The following is a 24,009-nucleotide window of genomic DNA, read 5'->3' on the forward strand; positions in this document are numbered from 1 at the left end:
TGCAACCCAGCGCGATACTCCACCCGTAGTCGACAAGAAATTGTCATCCAGTATCTCAGGTTTTCATTGAATATTACAGGACTCTGACTAGTTGGTGCAGCTTGAATCAAAGAATATTTCTCCAGTCTACTGAAGCTGCCATTGGCGCGGCAAAAGGCAAGGAACATCCAGGCTGAACCGTACGTTGTTATTTAAAGAAGCGCCATCAAAAATCCCAAATATAAGGGCCCTCCTCAAAATACACTAAACATCATTTCCCATTAGAAAAATGGTAAATATCAAAGATTCAGCAAGTTAAAATTCAAGCAAACAACTCAACCTAATGCTAAAAGAATAAATCTCACCTAATGAGACAGGTCGTTTAAAAACAAGCTACAACTAATCAAGGAACTTAAAAAATAATGAACTCCAACGGAGAGCACAAGAACGATATCCTTTGACATAACTAACATATGTGTTCGACTCCATGCCTAAATGGTTAGCGTGCTGGCCTTTGGTCACAGGGAACCCGAGTTCGATTCCCGACAAGCTCGGGAATTTTAAACATCATTGGTTAATTTCGCTGGCACGGGGGGTGGGTGTATGTGTCGTCTTCATCATCATTTCACCCTCATCACGATACTTAGGTCGCGTACATGCGTCAAATCAAAAAGACCTGCACCTGGAGAACCGAACTTGTCCTCGGGCACTCTCGGCACTAAAAGCCATACGGCATTTCATGTCATACTAATATATGTACCAGTATACTGAAAGAAGGATCCATTAAAATGATAGAAAACCACCGGAAAGAAAACACTTCTCTACAAGAAACAAGTGAAATAATTAACCTTCTCGGAACAACTGTTAACCAAAATTGTTATAGATTCAAGGGCAAAATCTATTGTTAAGAAAGAAGGGTTAACCATGGGCTCACCGTTAACCGGCTTAATAGAGAACATCTTCCTATATAACTTCTGAAATAATTTCTTAACCAACCAGAATTCTACAGGAATCCTACAACGGAACAGATATCGTCGCTCCTATGCCAAAAGCGTGGATGTGACATTGCTCTCCCTGTCTATTATTTCCTTTAAAACTGGTCACGCCTCCAAGCCACATATTGACATACAGTCTATCAGAAAAAAAATCGTCGAGTTCATTTTCCTATGCGCGTGCTTAAAGGAAAATGAAACTTACTGTACCGTACTCAACGAATGTATGTTTGCATGACATATTTAACTGGTACTAGAGTGTGATATATTTTGGTTCATTTTCCTTTAGACTTGCGCTTACGAAAATGAAATCAACGAAAATTGTTCTGATGGACTGTATATCAATATGTGGCTGATAGGTGTGACCAGTCTTAAAGCAAATAACGGATAGGAAGAGCATTGTCACATTAGTGGTTTTGGCATAGAAGCGACGATATTGTCGCTGTTACAGCAAAACCTCGTATCTCCCAACCTTAAGACCGGTCACATCTCCCAGTCACATAGGGATATGCAGTCCATCAGAACATTGGTCGTTGTGTTCAATTTCCTAACCAACATGTAAAGGAAAATGAACCTTCAACTGAAACACCCCATGCAAAAATTCATTTCTACAGTGCGATACTGTCAGGTTCAATTTCCTTTACATGGTAGCCAGTCTTAATAAGTCTTAATAACGGGAGCATTGGGAGATACGTGGTTTTGCTGTAATAGCGACGATATGTAGATAATGTATTATTCGTATACGATAATGGCGTCACAAACGCACAACAGTTCTTAAACACACTGAAATGAAATGGCGTATGGCTTTTTGTGCCGGGAGTGTCCGAGGACAAGTTCGGCTCGCCAGATGCAGGTCTTTTGATTTGACTCCCGTAGGCGAGCTGCGCGTCGTGGTGAGGATGAAATGATGATGAAGACGACACATACACCCAGCCCCCGAGCCAGCGAAATTAATCAATTAAGGTTAAAATTCCTGACCCTGCCGGGAATCGAACCCGGGGCCTCTGTGGTCAAAGGCCAGCACGCTAACCATTTAGATGGAGCCGGACCTTAAACACACTGAATTCATTACACAAGTACATCAAGTTCGCAATGAGAAGAGAAACTAACAAGAAAATCAACTGTGTAGACATCATAATCAGTATGGATAACGAGAAACTGTCATACAAACCATGCAGAAATCTCACTCTCCCATAACACACAAATGACAAAGAATCCAATCATCCATTCACACACAAATGTGCAGGACTGAATTCAATGATACAGAGAGCAATTTCCATACCAATCGAGCACCAATGAACCATAAATATGGTATACTGTAGGAGTGCGTAAATACGTCACTAAAACATACATTCCTATTGTAAGGTACGGCAAAGTTCGCTTTACACATACGCATATGAAAATGAACACAACGAAAGTTGTTCTGATGGACTGCTTATTATGTGGCTGGGAGGCGTGAACAGTCTTAAGGAAAATAATATTCCATTGACGTTATATGACAACTCACACTGATTTACAGACATCGGCACAGATCTCAAAATCTTACACGTCGAAGATAGAAGTATAGGCTTATTCCCCACTATTCACCCTACTAAATATCTGACTACATTTTTGCTTTGGCTCTTAAAGAATCTACATGGTGTTACTCTGACTTAAATCTCTGGAATGTGGGTTAGGATATTTTTATTTGTAATAAAATATCTGAATGTGCGCAGCCTCTTCGACAATCGAGACGTTATTTGTTATCATTAAAAGCAAGGTCTTACAAGTTACATTAATTCAATTCAATACTTAATTTTATCAAAGCCATTAATACATATGTATTGCCTAATGCACAAGATTGCTTTGTAGATGAATAATCAACATTACCGCTCCCATTTAAAATAAACAGATTTAATTCCCACAACATTCACTCCAAACCCCACCCCATACTTCAGCACACCAATGCACGGAACAAGGTTATTGCCTACGGAACTTTTATTTTAAACACATATTTGCATTAGCGCTTAATGAATCCCACAGGAAGCTTCTCTGACTTAAATGTCTGGAATGTGAGTTATGGTACTCTTATCTGCACTAAAATTTCTGCCGGGCTGAGTGGCTCAGATGGTTGAGGCACTGGCTTTCTGACCCCAACTTGGCAGGTTCGATACTGGCTCAGTTCGGTGGTATTTGAAGGTGCTCAAATACGTGTCGTTATATTTACTGGCACGTAAAATAACTCCAGTGGGACTAAATTCCGGCACCCTGGTGTCTCCGAAAACCGGACTTTTTAGTAGATCAAAATAAGCTGTTACATTTTAAATTTCACACTTTATTTCATAAAAATCATTAACATACATTAACTGCCTAACACACAAAATACATTATGAGGCAGCTTCCCTCCCCTCTTCGAAAGGGTGAGTTAGAGTTACTGATTTCAAAATTTCTCCTCAATTCCGTAACCCCCTACAAAGACCGAGATCGGAAGTAAAAACTGGCGACAGTCCAGGTACAGCTGTGGAAGGTAACGGACGACAGCAGCTAGGATATATACTGGAAAATTTCCATAATTTACTAAAGTGACAGTAGAAGACTAAAACATGGATTAGTTGTATAATTTTCTCCTAAAATCACCAATTCATAATAATCGACCAGTTTACGCGACGTAAACAATAATGTACATATCATCGCTGTTTCAGCAAGATCTCGTATCTCCCAATGCTCGTTGTGTTCATTTTTCTATGTGAGTGTTTTAAAGGAAAATGAACCTTAAATACAGAATACTGTAGGAATGCTTAAATAAGCCATGCCAACATGCAATCCTCCAGCGCGGTACGGTGATGTTCAATTTCCTTTACACAACGAACGATGTTCTGACGGACTACTTATTTATTTGTCTCTATGTGGTGTGACCTGTCTCAAGGAAAATAATGGATAGGAAAATACGTTGGGTGGTACGATTTTTTACTGTAATATCGTTGCTCCTATGCTAAAATCAAGAATGTGACAATGCTATTCCTATCCATGATTTCCCTTAAGACTGGTCACGACTCCAAACCATATATTGATATCGTCCCTTAAGAAACAATATCGCAAATTTGACAATGCGGTTCCTGTCCAATATTTCCCTTAAGTCTGGTTACGCCCCCGGGCCACACATGGTTATGCAGTCCATCAGAACAATTTTCGTTTAGTTCATTTTCCTGTGCGGTTGTGTAAAGAAAAAAATAATCTTAAATACACCATACTCTAGGTGAGGGTTGTGTCATGCAACATACAACCCTACAGTACGGTACAGTTAGGTCCATTTTCCTATAAACGAATATTTTCCCCTAGTTGTCCTCTTGAATTCCAACTTTATCTTCATATTGTGATATTTTCTACTTTTAAAGACACCATTCAAATTTATTCGGCTACCAATGTCATTACACGCCATCCGTCCGCTGACAGCTCGGAACATACCACTTAGTCGAGCAGCTCGTCTTCTTTCTCCCGAGGTTTCCCAGCCCAAACTTTGCAACATTTTTTTAACGCTACTCTTTTGTCGGAAATCGCCCAGAACAAATCGAGCTGCTTTTCTTTGGATTTTCTCAGTTCTCGAATCAAGCAAACCTGATGAGAGTCCCATACACTGGAACCATACTCTCGTTTGGGTCTTACGAGAGACTTATATGTCCTCTCCTTTACATCCTTACTACAACCCTTAAACACCCTCATAACCATGTGCATAGATCTGCACCCTTGATCTCCACCCCTTCAACGCAGTAATTAAAAGTGAAAGGACTTTTCCTCTTTGTGAAACTCACAACCTGACTTTTAACCCCGTATATCATGCTGCCCATCTCACAAAATTATCGAGGTCATTTTTCAGTTGCTCATAATCTTGTAACTTATTAATTACTCTATACAGAATAGCATCATGTTCAAAAAGCCTTACCTCTGATTCCAATTCTTTACTCATATCATATCATATCATATCATATCATATCATATCATATCATATCATATCATATCATATCATATCATATCATATCATATCATATCATATCATATCATATCATATCATATCATATCATATCATATCATATCATATCACGAGAGGGGGCGATCATCAGGAAGATGGATACTGACATTCTGCGAGTCGGAGCGTGGAATGTTAGGAGTTTGAATCGTTGTGGTAGGTTAGAGAATCTGAAAAGGGAGATGGATAGGCTAAAGTTAGATGTAGTTGGTATAAGTGAAGTACGTTGGCAGGAAGAACAGGATTTTTGGTCAGGCGACTACCGAATTATCAACACGAAATCAAACAGGGGTAATGCAGGAGTTGGTTTAATAATGAATAAGAAAATAGGGCAGCGGATAAGCTACTACGACCAGCATAGTGAAAGAATTATTGTCGCCAAGATAGACACCAAACCAATGCCCACCACAATAGTGCAGGTCTATATGCCTACTAGTTCAGCGGATGATGAAGAAATTGAAAGAATATATGAGGAGATAGAAGATTTAATACAATATGTCAAAGGTGACGAGAATCTAATTGTGATGGGAGACTGGAACGCAGTGGTAGGCCAAGGAAGAGAAGGTAGCACAGTAGGAGAATTTGGATTGGGACAAAGGAACGAAAGAGGAAGTCGGCTGGTTGAATTCTGCACTGACCATAATTTAGTCCTCGCCAATACTTGGTTCAAACACCACAAACGACGGCTGTATACGTGGACGAGACCTGGAGACACTGGAAGGTATCAAATAGACTTCATTATGATTAGGCAGAGATTCAGAAACCAGGTGTTGGATTGCAAAACTTTCCCAGGAGCAGACGTGGACTCTGACCACAACTTGTTGGTCATGAAATGCCATCTGAAGTTGAAGAAATTGAAGAAAGGAAAGAATGCAAAAAGATGGGATCTAGACAAGTTGAAAGAAAAGAGTGTGATGGATCGTTTCAAGGAACATGTTGCACAAGGACTAAATGAAAAGGCCGAAAGAAACACAGTAGAGGAAGAGTGGAGAGTCATGAAAAATGAAGTCAGTAGGGCTGCTGAAGAAATGTTAGGAAGGAAGAAAAGATCAACTAAGAATCAGTGGATAACTCAGGAGATACTAGACCTGATTGATGAACGACGAAAATACAAGAATGCTAGAAATGAAGAGGGCAGAAAAGAATACAGGCGATTAAAGAATCAAGTGGATAGAAAGTGCAAGGTAGCTAAGGAAGAATGGCTGAAGGAGAAGTGCAAGGATGTCGAAGGCTGTATGGTCCTGGGAAAGGTAGATGCTGCATACAGGAAAATCAAGGAAACCTTTGGAGAAAGGAAATCTAGGTGCATGAATATTAAGAGCTCAGATGGAAAGCCACTTCTAGGGAAAGAAGACAAAGCAGAAAGATGGCAGGAGCATATCCAACAGTTGTATCAAGGTAACGATGTAGATAATTTCGTTCTGGAACATGAAGAGGCTGTTGATGCTGATGAAATGGGAGACCCAATTTTGAGGTCAGAGTTTGACAGAGCTGTGAGTGACCTAAATAGGAACAAGGCACCTGGAATTGATGATATTCCCTCTGAATTACTGACTGCCTTAGGAGAAACCAGCATGGTAAGGTTATTTCATTTAGTGTGCAAGATGTATGAGACAGGAGAAGTCCCATCCGATTTTCGGCAGAATGTTGTTATACCTATTCCCAAGAAAGCCGGTGCTGACAGGTGTGAAAACTACCGCACTATTAGTTTAGTATCTCATGCCTGCAAAATTTTAACACGTATTATTTACAGAAGAATGGAAAAACAAGTTGAAGCTGAGTTGGGGGAAGATCAATTTGGCTTCAGAAGAAATGTAGGAACACGTGAAGCAATCCTGACTTTACGTCTGATCTTAGAGGATCGAATCAAGAAGGACAAGCCCACGTACATGGCATTCGTAGATCTAGAAAAGGCATTCGATAATGTTGATTGGACCAGGCTATTTATGATTCTGAAGATGATAGGGATCAGATACCGAGAACGAAGAATTATCTACAACCTGTATAAAAATCAGTCTGCAGTGATAAGAATCGAGGGCTTTGAAAAAGAAGCAGCAATCCAGAAAGGAGTGAGGCAAGGCTGCAGTTTGTCCCCTCTCCTTTTCAATGTTTACATAGAACAGGCAGTAAAGGAAATCAAAGAGAAATTTGGAAATGGAATCACAGTCCAAGGAGAGGAAATCAAAACCTTGAGATTTGCCGATGATATTGTTATTTTATCTGAGACTGCAGAAGATCTCGAGAAGTTGCTGAATGGTATGGATGAAGTCTTAGGTAAGGAGTACAAGATGAAAATAAATAAGTCCAAAACAAAAGTAATGGAGTGCAGTCGAACGAAGGCAGGTGATATAGGAAATATTAGATTAGGAAACGAAGTCTTAAAGGAAGTAGATGAATATTGTTACTTGGGTAGTAAAATAACCAACGATGGCAGAAGTAAGGAGGACATAAAATGCAGACTAGCACAAGCAAGGAAGAGCTTTCTTAAGAAAAGAAATTTGCTCACTTCAAACATTGATATCGGAATTAGAAAGATGTTTTTGAAGACTTTTGTGTGGAGCGTGGCATTGTATGGAAGTGAAACATGGACGATAACTAGCTCAGAAAGAAAGAGAATAGAAGCTTTTGAAATGTGGTGTTATAGAAGAATGCTGAAGGTGAGATGGATAGATCGAATCACGAATGAAGAGATACTGAATCGAATTGGTGAGAGGAGATCGATTTGGCTAAATTTGACGAGAAGAAGAGATAGAATGATAGGACACATCTTAAGACACCCAGGACTTGTTCAGTTGGTTTTTGAAGGAAGTGTAGGTGGCAAGAACGGTAGGGGTAGACCAAGGTATGAATATGACAAACAGATTAGAGCAGATGTAGGATGCAATACTTACGTAGAAATGAAAAGGTTAGCACAGGATAGGGTGGCATGGAGGGCTGCATCAAACCAGTCTATGGACTGATGACTCAAACAACAACACAACATCATATCATATCATATCATATCATATCATATCATATCATATCATATCATATCATATCATATATAATAAAATATCAAGTCCAATAATATTGCCTTGAGTAATTCCTCTCTTAATTATTACAGCGGTCAGATGAAGCTTCTCCTACTCTAATTTTTTTATATCTATTTTCTAGAAATATAGCAACCCATTCAGTCACTCTTTTGTCTAGTCCAATTGCATTAATTTTTGCCAGTAGTCTCCCATGATCCACTCTATCAAAAAAATCGAGGACCATATTTCCAAAACGTCCTTTTTCCACATTTTGAGGAATTTGACTTATGGATGCATTGATAACGTCCATCTCTTTCTTCATGGAATGGTGATCAGTTTTTGATGCATAATGTACTTTTAATAAGCACAAATTTCGGTTGAATATGAGCTATGTTTCCAAAGAGTCTTTTCTCCACGACAACATGGCTGACTGGAGTGCATCGCAATTATGTTTACAAAATGTATCTTCTCCTGTATACTGTATAACAAGGACTGCTATTATTGTTTCAAAGCTGTCTCTTATCCTCTAATAAAACTAGATATCATTTTATGCAATTTCTTTGAAAATATGTTGATTTAATTGCGTGGCGGTGACGTTGGTTGCACGACTATTAGATGAAAAAAAGAAAAAACTATTTAATTACAGGTCACGGTACAAGAATTCTTTCAATTCATTGTGCTTCGTGTGCATTTTCTGCTATGTTATAGTGGTTTTACGTACATTGTTTGGTATATGTAATACGTTTGGACATACTTTTTGTCTGGTGTTTACTGTTGCATTCGTTTCCACGCAAGATAATTGCAGAAAAACAGTCAAATAAAGATAGTGTGAAAAACAGTGTAGTAGTTTCTTCTCCCTTGAGAAAAGGGAGAAAACGTACTAGGAATGAGGATGAGTGGAGGAAAAAATGTTAAGAAACGAATACTCTGTGCTCAAAAGAGACTACCACAGATGCCGAAGTGTACGAATGTCAGCAGTGTTTTGAAGTGTAAAGAGATCTATGCAGAACGTTCGTAAATTTTGTCAGTCATTCTATGCTGGTAGGGGAAAAGTTTAACAAGGCAGTTTTTCTCAAATATCGATGGCCTAGATTGAATACCTCGTATCTTAAAAAGTTCTTCCTATGCATTATTTCCCTTAAGACTGGTCACGCCTTCCAGCCATATTTAGGAATGAAGTCCATCAGAACAATGTTCGTTGTGTATATTTTCCTATGCTCACGCGTAAAGGAAAATGAACCTTGTTAAAATTATACTCTAGGAGTTAGTAAATACGCCACGAAAACATACCTTCCTATAGTATGGTACGGTAAGGTTTATTTTCCTTCACACGTCGGCATAGGAATAAAGAACACAACGAACATTGTTCTGATGGTCTTGAAGATGGTTTTCCGTGGTTTCCCATTTTCACACCAGGAAAATGCTGGGGCTGTACCTAAATTAAGGCCACGGCCGCTCCCTTTCCATTCCTAGGCCTTTCTCGTCCCATCGTCGCCATAAGATCTATCTGTGTTGGTGTGACGTAAAGCAAAATAACAAAAATGTTCTGATGGACTGCGTATTCATGTGTGGCTGGAAGGAGTAACCAGTCTTAAGGGAAATAATGGACAGGAAAAACTTTGTGAGATACGAGGTTTTCATTCTAGGCCATCGATATACTCGTAGCGAGTCTATACGAAGATGCAGAATCGCAGGTGAAAGAAAACAAACTAATGAAAGTTGGAATCGCTATTTTTGTGCCCAGCACCAGGGACAAGAAAACATAGGTAATACAGGTATGCAAGATGGATTTCTGTAATATCCTAGATATAAATGAGAGGAGAACAAAACGAATTTGCAAAAGACAATTTTCAGTCTGGATTACTCCCCAAAGAGATAAGAGGTGGTGACCATGTTTCTCACCGTTATCAGTCCAGACGTGTCGCTGTGAATGAATTTATTGAGAGCCTCGTCGCTGTAGAATCACACTATTGTAGGGCAGACCATGTAACACGCTAGTACTTGCCAAGCTACTTTTCAATAGCAAAACGTCACCAACAGTATAATAGGAATGTTGCTTGTAATTTAAAAGTGAAGTACTATTAATTTCACAATATCTTTGTGAAAGACTACAACCTAAGTTTTGGGTCACCAGCAGTTGACAGCTGCTCCAAATTCATGCAATACCGACTCAGAATTAAAGGAGGTGCCATTTCCTGTGAAACTGGCTTAGCTGTGCACAAGCGGAAGAGGGAAGCATGTTTTTCCCTTTTGGGGAATAAAGAGGCAGGAGAAATTACGTTCTCGTTTTACTGCCAGAAAAACCATGTATTACCAAAAATACCTGACCAGGCAGCTTATTATAACCGCCAGTTGTAGTTTACAACTTCACAATTTCTGAGGGTACTTCATAAGATAAACAGTCTAAAGACAAAGTTTTTTCTCTACGCATGGACTGAGGCAGACTGTGCCAAAGGTTCAGCACTGATTTATTCAGCAGTCTTCCACAGTTTGCAAAATATAATCATGGAAGGCTACAGTATAATGAGGCTGTCCAAGGATGGGTGTGTTGGGGGAGGGGGCAGAATAAGAATTCTTCCAAGATATGTATGCTTATGTAGGTCCTACTGGTTGAGTGTCTGTGCCCAAGCAACATTAAGGAGATTGAGCTGAGTAGGAAAGTAGGAAAGATCACAATATGAAGATAAAGTTGGAATTCAAGAGGACAAATTGGGGCAAATATTCGTTTATAGGAAGGGGAGTTAGGGATTGGAATAACTTACCAAGGGAGATGTCCAATAAATTTCCAGTTTCTTTGCAATTATTTAAGAAAAGGCTAGGAAAACAACAGATAGGGAATCTGCTATCTGGGCGACTGCTCTAAATGCAGATCAGTAGTGACTGATTGATTGATTGATTCCTCATACCGGGTCACTCATTCATCCCGTCGGATCGAGTTTTCGGAAGAATAGAACGTTAACTCCAATCTTCTTCTTCTTCTTCTTCTTCTTTTCCTGCCGCTTTTTCCCACACCTGTGGGGTCGCGGGTGCGAACTGCGTCGCACATGTGGATTTGGCCCTGTTTTTACGGCCGGATGCCCTTCCTGACGCCAACCCTCGATGGAGGGATGTAAGCACTATTGCGTGTTTCTGTGGTGGTTGGTAGTGTAGTGTGTTGTCTGAATATGATGAGGAGAGTGTTGGGACGGACATATACACCCAGTCCCCGAGCCAGAAGAATTAATCAGAAGGGATTAAAATCCCCGACCCGGCCGGGAATCGAACCCGGGACCCTCTGAACCGAAGGCCAGTACGCTGACCATTCAGCCAACGTTAACTCCAATAGATAGACATAATAATTCAACCTGATGACTATCTGAAAATTTTTAATAATCATCGGACTGTTTTCAATTTAGTGGTTGACTGTACAATTCATTACTAGAAAAATACCTCACTGATTTACATGAAGAAACCTCAACAGTGGCACTTCAGATACGCACCAACAAAGCTGTTTATAATAAGGCGCAGTCCATCGCCAAATGGCTGCACTCTTCTCAGAGGTAAGCCACACTGTAACAAGCGAATATAGTCCGCAAGCTCGGTATCAATTTTCCTGAATTTAAAATTCCTAGCATTCCAAAATCATTCCTATTAACGAATTAATGAAGACAGATGCGAACAGCTTCAGTGGAATAACCTTCCCTAAACATGTCTAATATAATCAGAAAGAATGCCTTCCCAAAACTTACATGCAACGCATGTCAAACTTACTGGCCTGTAATTTTCAGCTTTATGTCTATCACCGTTTCCTTCATACACGGCGGCTACTATAGCAACTCTCCATTCATTTGTTATAGCTCATTCATGCAAACGGTAATCACATAAGTACTTCAGATATGGTACTATATCCCCACCCATTGTCTTTAGTATATCCCAAGAAATCTTATCAATTTCGGTCGCTTCTCTAGTTTTCCAGTTTACTATCTTATTGTAAATGTCATCGTTATCATAAGTATGTAGATTTCAATACTTTCTTAGCATTAGTGACCTCCTCTGTATGGACATTATCATTGTAACCAACTATCTTTACATACTGATGACTGAATACTTCTGTTTTTGCAGTTCCTCATATACACACTCCCCTTGTTTATTATTGATTCCTGGAATGCCTTCTTGGAACCTGTTCCTGCCTTAAAGTACATATACAAACCCTTCCATTTTTCACCAAAATTTGTATGACTGCCAATTATGCTTGCCATCATATTATCCTTAGCTGACTTCTTTGATAGTAAGTTTTCTCAATTTCTCCTTACTTCCATAGACATTTCTAACTCTATTTCTTTCCAGTCTGCACCTTCTTTTTAGTCTCATTATTTCTCTATTATAATAAGGGGGGTCTTAACCATTAATTTCCGCCTAGGAAGAGCATTGTCACATTCACAGTTTTGGCAGATGAGTGACGATATATGCACATGGTTCCAAATGACTTGAGGAACTGAGATGTTATTTCACAACGAAGCGTGGCATTCTTTGTGTAAGTGTGTGTATTTTTTTACAGGTCTGTTATAGTGTTATATGATATTATACTTTGAAATAATGTGTTTGACATATTGAAAAGGTTTCAAGTTATATTCTCTATTTATTAAGTGTATTTGTTGTTGAAAATCCTAGACATTCTGAATCTTATAGGTACTTTGGTCGGTGTTGTTAGTATTGTTATTATTATTGTTATTATTATTATTATTATTATTATTATTATTATTATTATTATTATTATTATTATTATTATTATTATTATTATTATTATATAGGCCACTAGAAATAAAATGGGTTAAACTTATCTTCTATTACAAGCAAGATATTTTATTTAAAGTGCCCTTGCGGTTTTAGGCTAGGAAGGAGGGTAATTGGGTACGATGTATGTTTACAATGCATGGTGCTCCCTTGTAGATAACAGCAGCGCGATGGAACTGTACTTTGTCCATCAAACGTTACATTGAATCATTCAATACTTCCACATACATTTCGTTGTTGGGAACACGCAGAGCATTTGAGAGCTGCCAAACAGTCAGGCGTGGGTTTTATGACATCAATAAATTATAATGTTGTGGGGGGAAATTGGGTATAATTCATTGCGTTGATAAGTCCATCAGCATCTGCTGTCTGGAATACATCGCATTTATTGAAACGTATGAACTGGCCTACTAGTGGACAGTCGTATCTCACTAGTGCTGTAGTAACTTTCAATGCCCGTCATACATTACTTCACAATCTCTATCGTGTGCCTGCCTCGCGGCCATTTTCAACGGGCAGCTTTATGGCCAAATCAAATGGCAGAGAACCCGTCTCGGAGCCACGTTTTATCATGCTAGTCTATATTGTTCGGTCGCAGTCATGTTTATGACTGGCTGATACACACATCGGGTGCTTTTCATTAGCTGTCCGCGCGGAAAATGGGGCCCTAATAGAGGCGTGGTGATGTGGTGATCACACCAGATGAAGAATCACCAGCTGCCGGCCTGCTGAGATACACTGAAGCGCTTCTGACAATTTATTGTCCAGTTTAGTATTTGTTGTTCCTGCCCACACTTTCATAGGTGCAATATTTCCTCACACTACTAAGGGAAAAAGAATTTTTATGGGCTGCCAACAAAATACAGTCACGACTGAAAGAGAATGAACCTCGCTGATGGTCGACACATATTTGGAGTTCAGTTATTTTGAATAACACTTGTTATGCTTTCTCCACAATCAGAGGTTGCCTGACAAAGCTTACAAAAGGAAGTTCTTATTTTATATTTAGGAATTCTCGACGATACAATAGTTCCCCTAAAACCCATAGGTCCCCGTGGTGTAGGGGTAGTGTTCTTGGCTCTTACCCGGAGGCCTTGCGTTCAATCCCCGGCCAAGCCAGGGATTTATATCTGGATCAGAGAACTGGTTCGAGGTCCACTCAACCTACGTGATTAGAATTCAGCAGCAATCTGACGGTGAGATAGCGGCCCCGGTCTAGGAAGTCAAGAAAAACGGCCGAGAGGATTCGTCATGCTGACCACACGACAATTCGTAATCTGCAGGCCTTCGGGCTGAGCAGCGGCCACTTGATAGGCAAAGGTCCTTCAGGGCTGTAGTACCCTGGTGTTAGTTAGTTAGGGGTTAAAACCCATAAGTATATATATTCTTTATTCAGCGGCGTAACGTTAGGACCTGCAGGGCCTGAAATGCAGACGGTCCCGGCGTCTTAAGGGCCCCCAGCAGATTCCTCGCGTAAAAATACAAATTAAATACATATCTAGCCGAATATCACTATGCGGAAATGATCGGGGGGATTTTGTAGAATCACTCAAAATAATTTTTCTTCTTTCTCTCTCTTGGCAACTTGATTGCATCTAGCAGCAGTTTACTGTGTCGAGTGTAACACAGCACAGCTGTAAACAATGCTTGTCCTTGCCTTCATTCGCAACACTGCAATACGCTCTCGAAGAAACACCTAAAACAAATTACTTTATAACAATTACAGCAATGAAAATTTATACAAAATATAATATTTTACTTAGAAATGATACTTTCTTGTTGTGCACCTGAGACCGTATTACGCACAAATTTTGCAGAACATTTTACTTTTGTCACAAATTCATTTGACAACAGTGTATATCGCCAATAATTTGCTAAAATCAATCAATGACTACAGATCTGTATTTCGGGCAGTCGCCCAGGTGGCAGAAGCCCTATCTGTTGTTTTCCTAGGCTTTTCTTACATGATTTCAAAGAAATTGAGAAATCATTGAACATCTCCCTTTGTAAGCTATTTCAATCCCTAACTCACCTCCCTATAAATGAATATTTGCCCCAATTTGTCCTCTTGAATTCCAGCTTTATTTTCATAATGTGATATTCTCTACTTTTAAAGACACCACTCTAACATATTCGTCTACTAATGCCATTCCATGCCATCTCTCCACTGACAGCTCGGAACATACCACTTTGTCGAGTATCTCGTCTTCTTCCTCCCAAGTTTTCCCAGCCTAAACCTTGCAACATTTTGTAACGCTACTCTTTTGCCGTTACCCAGAACAAAATCATTGGATTTTTTCCAGTTCTTGTACCAAGTAATCCTGGTGAGAGTCCCATACACTGGAACAATACTCTATTTGAAGTATTACCAGAGACTTACATGCCCTCTCCTTTACATCCCTACTACAACCCCTAAACACTCTGATAATCACGTGCAGAGACCTGTACCCCTTATTTACAATCATATTTATGTGATTATCCCAATGAAGCACCTAAGTGCTTACAGTGATCCCCATGAGGCACTTTCACTCCATCAATGCAGTAATTAAAACTGAGAGGACTTTTCCTATTTGTGAAAACCACAACTTGACTTCTAACCTATCATCATATCATTGCCTACTGTTCTTCTCACAGCATTATCGAGGTCATTTTGAAAGTTGCTCACAATCCTTTAACTTATTTATTACTCTATACGTAATAACATAATCCAAAAAAGCCTTCTATCTGATTCCACTTCTTTTCTCATATAATTTATATTGCACCTGTCCTGGGCTCCACAGTGCTTCAATAAAATAACTGTTTCACAAATAAATATTTGAATGGAAATCTGATGAATGAAAACTTCGGCAATCGATCCCGAGCATCGAAGTCCCATCCTACCTACTTTCATTGTCTCCACAGCTAAACTCAAGAGCATACCGGTCTGTTCGACTAAAATGGGCACTAATTTAAATATATTGAAAGTAGACTGTCCTACAACATGAGAGGAATACGCTAACTACTAAATGAGAAGATTTTTGTTCCCAATAAAACATAGAATTTTAATGAACTAATAGAGTCACAAGGGTGAAAATAAATACACGAGACAATGCCATATAAACATACATGATAAATCAGTTATCTGGAGAGTGTCTCCATGTTCCCGTCAGTCTGTCATATATCTGACTCTCATTTGACACTTCCAAATCCCCTTGCACACAAGGACTTAAGAACTTACATTTTTCTTTGAATAAGGGCGTCCCCTTTCTATACTACCGATACCCGCTGGTATCTCTTACACTAATGTACAACAAACAAACGATTAAATATATTCCTTTGGTATGGTACTTCTCGCGAAACGACACAATCATTGGTGTCTCTCATGGTATTGAGGCATCTAATGAAATACAGTGACGCACATTCCTATATTCATGAAAACCATATCACCGTATTTTCTTATTAGATTTTACCTACCTACCTTAATGAATTACTACAATATCGCATAAGCATTTTCTCCAGGATGTCTTACACTAATATATCAGAACGCGGACCCGAACAACGTTGGTTTCCTGTAAGGCACCATAACACAATAGAATAATACAAGAATATAAAAATAACGTAGAGATAAAAGCAAACATCTGAAATTATGACAACAATATATACACTTCACACACAAAAATGAATATAGAAGCTGCGACCTTTCCAAGTCTCCTGGTATTGATCCATGGTCGTGAATCTACATGGAATCGAAAACATGTTCTTCAGACTACGGGTTAAACGCCTGAAACCCTACCTTCGATCTCATTTATTAAAGAAAAATGGGTGGAATCACTTCGTCTCATAAACATCGAGTCTACAACGCTGGCGGCGATCTACAATTTGCATGTGGCTATTAATACAGTGTCGATATGGAGCGAGCTTAACGTATGAATTTGCCAAGCACTTGACAGCCAAGCGAACCCTGTCTCTGAGCTTAACGTTCTTCCGTACAAAGGAGTCATAAATATGTCACTGAGCAGACACGTGCTTCGTCAGCTGGGAGGAACCACTTTCACTCTTGTTTCCAGTCCCTGTGCGGAATTTTCCCTTCGCAAAACATTCACCTTGTCCAGGCACATATTATTATTATTATTATTATTATTATTATTATTATTATTATTATTATTATTATTATTATTATTATTATTATTATTATTATAAACTATCATTTTATCAACGATCCGGCTTCTTTCAGCCTGACTATAATTGTAATATTCGTCATTTTCCATTCATCTTTCTGATCTGTCATGTCAAACACTGGCATACGAATCGTACTTCCCTCTCTCACACAAAAATGTCTCAAACCACATTGCTCAATCAGTTATAAAACCATATATCACCAGGTACCTTAACTAACACCATAACACTCGCGTACTAATTAAATCATGGATCGTACCCCGCGTCACGTTTCGCCATCATCTGGTCAGCAGCCTTAATATTACAAGAGGGAGTCATATCTGCATTATTACTTCTCAAGCATTAGAACAAATTAATTTGAAATATTCTGACGACTCATAAAGACTAATGGAAGTGTAGTGACTTAGAACGTATATTGAAATATTAATTCCACCTTAAAATGCTTCACATTTTACCACACTGGGGGTCCTATAACTAATCCATGCATAAATTTCAGGAGATAAAATTGTGATCACCCCAATCACAGAAGACAAATCCATATAAAACCCTATTAATGAAATGCTTAAATTCCTTCGAAATACGCCTATGTCTCTAACCTATTCTTTATATATGTACATGCAATAGAAAATTTTATGTACATAACTTTGAACATTTTACGGGATACGAAATTCATGCTGAAAAACTGGAATGTACTTAACGCCTCTGCTTGTAGTCGTCTGTCATTAGAAGGCACATCCCCCATTCATGTCCCGGACTGGGTGAAAAATGTTCATTATGACACTATATGTCGCAGAAAGTCACAGAACACGGCAAATAATATTAGCTGGGCATCATGACATGCCTATGACGTGGCAGTGAACGGTTACAATATATATATATAAGAAAATATACAGGTCCAATAATATTGCCTTGAGGAATTTCCCTCTTTAAAATTACAGGGTCAGATAAAGCTTTGCCTACTGTAATTTTCTAAGTTTTTTTTTTGCTATAAATATAGCATCCCATTCAGGCACTCTTTTGTCTAGTCCAATTGCACTCATTTTCGCATTTTCCCATGACCTATCCTGTGTAATGCCTTAGATAGGTCAATCGCGATACAGTCCATTTGACCACCAGAATCCAGGATATCTGTTATATCTTGCTGGAATCCTAAAAGTTGAGCTTCAGTAGAACAACCTTTCCTAAACCCGAACTGCCCTCTATCGAACCAGTTATTAATTTCGCAAACGTCTAATATAATCAGAAATATTGCTTTCCCAAAGCTTACATGCAATGCATGTCAAACTGACTGGCCTGTAATTTTCAGCTTTATGTCTATTACCCTTTGTACACAAGGGCTACTATAAGAACTCTCCATGCACTTGGTGTAGCTCCTTCCGGGATACAATAATTAAATAAGAATTAGAGATATGGTACTATACCCCAACCCATTGTCTTTAGTATATCCCCGAAACCTTATCAATTCCATCTGATATTCTAGTTTTCAAATTTCGTACCGTATCTTACTATAAATGTCATTGTTATCATAGGTAAAATTTTAATACTTCTTTAGTGTTAATCACCTCCTCTATACGCGGCTGTGAGCTTGCATCCGGGAGATAGGGGGTTCGAATCCCACTGTCGGCAGCCCTGAAGATGGTTTTCCGTGGTTTCCCATTTTCACACCAGGCAAATGCTGGGGCTGTACCTTAATTAAGGCCACGGTTGCTTCCTTCCAACTCCTAGGCCTATCCTATCCCATCGTCGCCATAAGACCTATCTGTGTCGGTGCGACGTAAAGCCCCTAGCAAAAAAAACACCTCCTCTATATGGACATTATCCTTGTAACTAATAATCTTTACATAGTGCTGACTGAATACTTCTGCATTTTGAAGATCATCACATACACACTCCCCTTGTTCATTAATGATTCGTGGAATGTTCTTCTTGGAACCTGTTTCTGCCTTAAAATAATCCTTCCTTTTTTCACTAAAATTCGTATGACCGGCAATTATGCTTGCCATCATGTTATCCTTAGCTGAATCCCTTGCTAGATTCACTTTCCTAGAAAGTCCCTTCAATTTCTCCTTACTTCCACAACCATTTCTAAATATTTCTTTCCTACCTGCAACCCATTCTTAGCCTCTTTACCTCTCTGTTAAAATATATCGTGTCTTTACCATTCCTTACCACCTTTAAAGGTACAGACCTGTTTTCACATTCCTCAACAGTTCCTTTAAACCCATCTCAGAGTCTGTTTATATTTTTATTTACCATTTACCACCCATCATATTTACTTAAATTCCCTCCTGCCTGCTTCATCAGCCATATTGTACTGCCTATAGGTCCTACTTTTAAAAAATTCCCTTCTATCACATTTATTTTTAACTACGACAAAAACTTGTTCGTCAGCATTAATACGATATATTACTTCGGTTTCTCTATATAGCTCATCTAGTTTTACCAGCACCACATCGAGAATATTCTTACCTCTAGTTGGTTCCATCACTTTCTGAAACAGCTGCCCTTCCCATATTAACTTATTTGACTTTTGTTGGTCATGCTCCCTGTCGTTTGCACTACCTTCCCAATTGACATGTGTTAAATTGCGATCACCAGCTACAATCACGTTCCTTTCAGTATCGTTTCCCACATAGCTCATTATCTAATCAAATAATTCTGAATCAGCTTCAGCGCTACCCTTTCCTGGTCTGTACACTCCAAATACACCAATTTGCCTATTATCTCTAGAGATGAGCCTTACACCTAGAATTTCACGTTTTTCATCTTTAACTTTTTCGTAGCTTACAAATTCTTCTTTCACTAGAATGAATATTTCAGCTCCTACCATTCCTTTCCTATCTCTACCATACACACTACAGTTCCTTGAGAATATTTCTGCCTCCATTATATCATGATTCAACTCCTATTCAAATATCTGGTAAGTATATATCTATTAAATTACTTATTTCTATTCCTTTCTTTACAATACTTCTACAGTTCAACACTAACATTTTTGTCATTCCTACATGACTTCAAGATCCCTGTACACTTATCACCACTCCCCAGACCACCCTCTTTCCCTGAACGTACCTCCCTATAACTCTTCTAAACAAATTTCCTTACTTATATGTACCACTGCGGTTTAACTAAAGGCCATCTGAGCGCAGATCCCTATCTCCTACCCACCCATTAGGATCCAGAAATCTCAAAACAAAAATAAAAATCTCTCTATTTGCAAATTAGGTGTCTACCTCGGTGGCAAATGGCACACTAAAATACATTATTGTCAATCACTAAATTTTAAATTAACAAGAGAAGAAAATGTTCCTAGAATACAATCTTATACAATTTGTGCTAACAATTTTTCTATTAAACACACAGCTCATCCTTCATAAATTTATATTGTTTACAAAATTCTATCTATAATATATCCTGTACTTACAAACATAGTCAACTCACGTACAGTATGTGGGATTACTTCAAATAATACTATACAACTGGTATAAGATTAAAATTTACATTGCATTTATTTATTTAATTTATTTATTTTTTATCCGTTTTGGAACCTAAGTAGCATAACGACCTGCTGCATCTTAACCAGAGCCCCTTTTGCCATCACTTTTCAGAGTTCCTGAAAGGCCTTCACAGCTACCGTAGCGGTTCCAGCGCCCTCGAAGTTCCCACTGTACTTCACCCCTACAGACAGTCCTCTACTTCGGCTGCCCAAACTCCATAGACCAGGGGATGGAAGTAATTTATTCACACACATTTTTATTTACAATAACCTGCATTGATCGAATGCCTCTAACATTTAATTTATTTTCTCTGTTGCTGTTTATTCTCTTCTTGAATACCTGTAGATATTTTGGAAAAGGATCAAACACTACCCCTGGTAATCTGTTCCACTCCTTCACACCCTTCCAAATGAATGAAAATTTACCCCAATCGCTTCTGCTAAAATTTCTTCTAATTTTATACTTGTGGTCAATTCTGCCGATATAATTATTTCTGATTTTTCCCCAGCTTCTTCTCCTGTATAGGCTCTATATAATCCCATAAATCTAGTTTCTCCCTTCTCTTACTTAAAGTTTCCAACCCAAGTTCCTCTAACATTTCTGCTACACTACTTTTCCTCCTGAAATCCCCTGTTACAAATCTTGCTGGTTTCCTCTGCACACTATCTATTAGGTATTCCTGGTGAGGATCAAACATTGTTTGCAAAACTGGACGAACCATACTTATGTAACTTTTTTCTTTTAATTCTTTGTTGCATCCTTTAAGTAGCCTCATTATGACATGTAACGAGCTGCATGCTTTCCCAACAATGTCATCAACATGACCCTTCCAGTGCAAGTTACTTTCAGATCTCACGCTTAGGTATTTGCACTTGCCATCTTTTGGGATAACTACCTCATCCAATGTATATTCAAATTCAGTTTCAGAGCTAATGTTTGTAAATGTTGTAACAGTTGATTTGCCTCCATTAACCTTCATATTATTTTCTTCAACCCATTGTTGGATACTCTCAAGGTCACTTTGTAATTCTGAACAATACTCAATGTTATTTATTTCCCTATAAACAATTATGTCATCTGCATACAATCTTATTTCTTATGTTATATTGTTCCCTAAATCATTTGCGTATATTAAGAAAAGTAACGGACCGATTTTACTACCCTGTGCAATTTCCTTCCAAACTTTCTCTGCCTGTGATATATTATTTCCTACGTTGACTTTCTGAACCCTTGAATTTAGAAATATTCTTATCCAACATATAACCCTTACGTCCAATCCTATTCCCTCCAATTTCTTTAATAACATTCCATGTTCCACTCTATCAAAGACTTTGGAAAGATCTATGGCTATGCAATCTAACTGGCTTCCTGAATCCAAATGATGCGGTATGTCCTGCTGAAATCCCACCAGTTGTGCCTCACGAGAAAAATTCTTTCTAAATCCATACTGGCTCCTCATGAACCAATTTTTATCATCACATACCCCTCTGATGTACTTTGATATTAAACTCTCCAGTATTTTACAAACTATACTGTTCAGGCTGATTGGTCTGTAGTTCTCCGGTGTCTTTTTATCACCCATTCCTTAATAAATTGGTATTATTATACATTCCTTCCAGTCCTTTAGTATTACACTATTATTTATGACATAGTCAAAGGGAATTTTTAAATAAGGCACTATGTACCACCCCATTGTCTTTAATACCTCCCCAGTAATTTGATCACTTCCTGCTGCTTTTCCTTGCTGAAGCAGTTGGATTTATCTGAAAATACCTTCATTTATAAACGAGAAGCTTCTTGTTTCCCTGTGTCTCTCCCTCTCTATCTTCTGTTACGGTTTCCAACTCCTGACAACCTTCTACTGAATTTCTGAATTCCCTACTCAATAGATTTGCTTTCTTAGTATCTGTTGAATAGTGTTCACCCCCTTCTCCCACCATTGTAGGAATTTGGATTCCTTTTTCTTTCTGATTCCCAATACATGAATACTGCTTTTTCCATTTCCCTCTTGAAGTATGCCATTCATATAATTCTCGTTTGCTTCCTTTTTCCCTCTATTCAGTTCCCTCATTAGATGTTTTCTAATTTCTCTATTCTCCTTACCCTCTTTGATTTACCTGTTTACTATTCTACATTTTCTTTTTAATTTTCTCTTTTCCCTTGTATAATTAACAGGGTATGAGAATCCGAATTATCTCCCTCAAACTCTCCAACTCCTCCCTCGTCTCCAACGCCATCTCACTGTCTATCTCACAACATTATCGAGGTCATTTTGCAGTTGCTGAAAATCTTGTAACTTCTTTATATATATCCTATATATATAAAGCCACAAGGCTAACTGACTCACTCACTCACTCACTGACTCACTGACATTAATGTTTGCCCACTTCCAAATGAGCTAGGAACTTGAAATTCTACAGTCTGATAGCTATTGGGGTGCAACCGAAGGAAAAATTCAAAAAAGTTCAATTTTTTTATATATAGCCCCCCTTACGCCCAATCAAATTATCGGACTAAAATTTAGTGTTAGACCCTTCCAGATGAGCTAGGAACTTGAAATTCGGCGGTCTGACAGCTCTTAGGCTGCAACCCAAGGAAAAATTGCAAAACGTTCATTTTTTTCATATTTAGCCCCCTTTCGCCCAATCAAAGAAATTTCGTGTAAGACCCTTCCAGATGAGCTAGGAACTTGAAATTCGGCAAACTGATAGATATTAGGCTGTAACCCAAGAAAAAATTCCAAAAAGTTGAAATTTTTCATATTTAGCCCCCCTTCCACCAAATCAAAGTATCGGAGTGAAATTTCGTGTTAGGCCCTTCCAGATGAGCTAGGAACTTGAAATGTGACAATCTGATAGCTATTAGGGTGTGTCCCAAGGGAAAATTCCAAAAAGTTCAAATTTTTTGTATTTAGCCCCCCTTCGCCGAATCACTCAAATTTCTGTGTTACAGCCTTGCAGATTAGCTAGGAACTTGAAATTCGGCAATCAAATAGCTATTAGGCTGCAACCCAGGAAAAAATTCCAAAAAGTTGAAATTTTTCATATATACTCCCCCTTCCGCCCAGTCAAAATATCGGAGTGAAATTTCGTGTTAGGCCCTTCCAGATGAGCTAGGAACTTGAAATGTGGCAATCTGATAGCTATTAGGGTGTGTCCCAAGGGAAAATTCCAAAAAGTTCAAATGTTTTGTTTTTAGCCCCCCTTTCGCCGAATCACTCAAATTTCGGTGTTACACCCTTGCAGATTAGCTAGGAACTTGAAATTCGGCAATCAAATAGCTATTAGGCTGCAACCCAAGGAAAAATTCCAAAAAGTTGAAATTTTTCATATTTAGCCCCCCTTCCGCCCAATCAAAATATCGGAGTGAAATTTCGTTTTGGGCCCTTCCACATGAGCTAGGAACTTGAAATGTGGCAATCTGATAGCTGTTAGAGTGTGTCCCAAGGGAAAATTCCAAAAAGTACAATTTTTTTGTATTTAGCCCCCCTTCGCCGAAATACTGAAATTTCGTGTTACACCCTTGCAGATGAGCTAGGAACTTGAGATTCGGCAGTCGAATAGCTATTAGGCTGCAACCCAAGGAAAAATTCCAAAGAG

Source organism: Anabrus simplex, chromosome 1, assembly GCF_040414725.1.
Source record: "Anabrus simplex isolate iqAnaSimp1 chromosome 1, ASM4041472v1, whole genome shotgun sequence".
Taxonomy (NCBI): domain Eukaryota; kingdom Metazoa; phylum Arthropoda; class Insecta; order Orthoptera; family Tettigoniidae; genus Anabrus; species Anabrus simplex.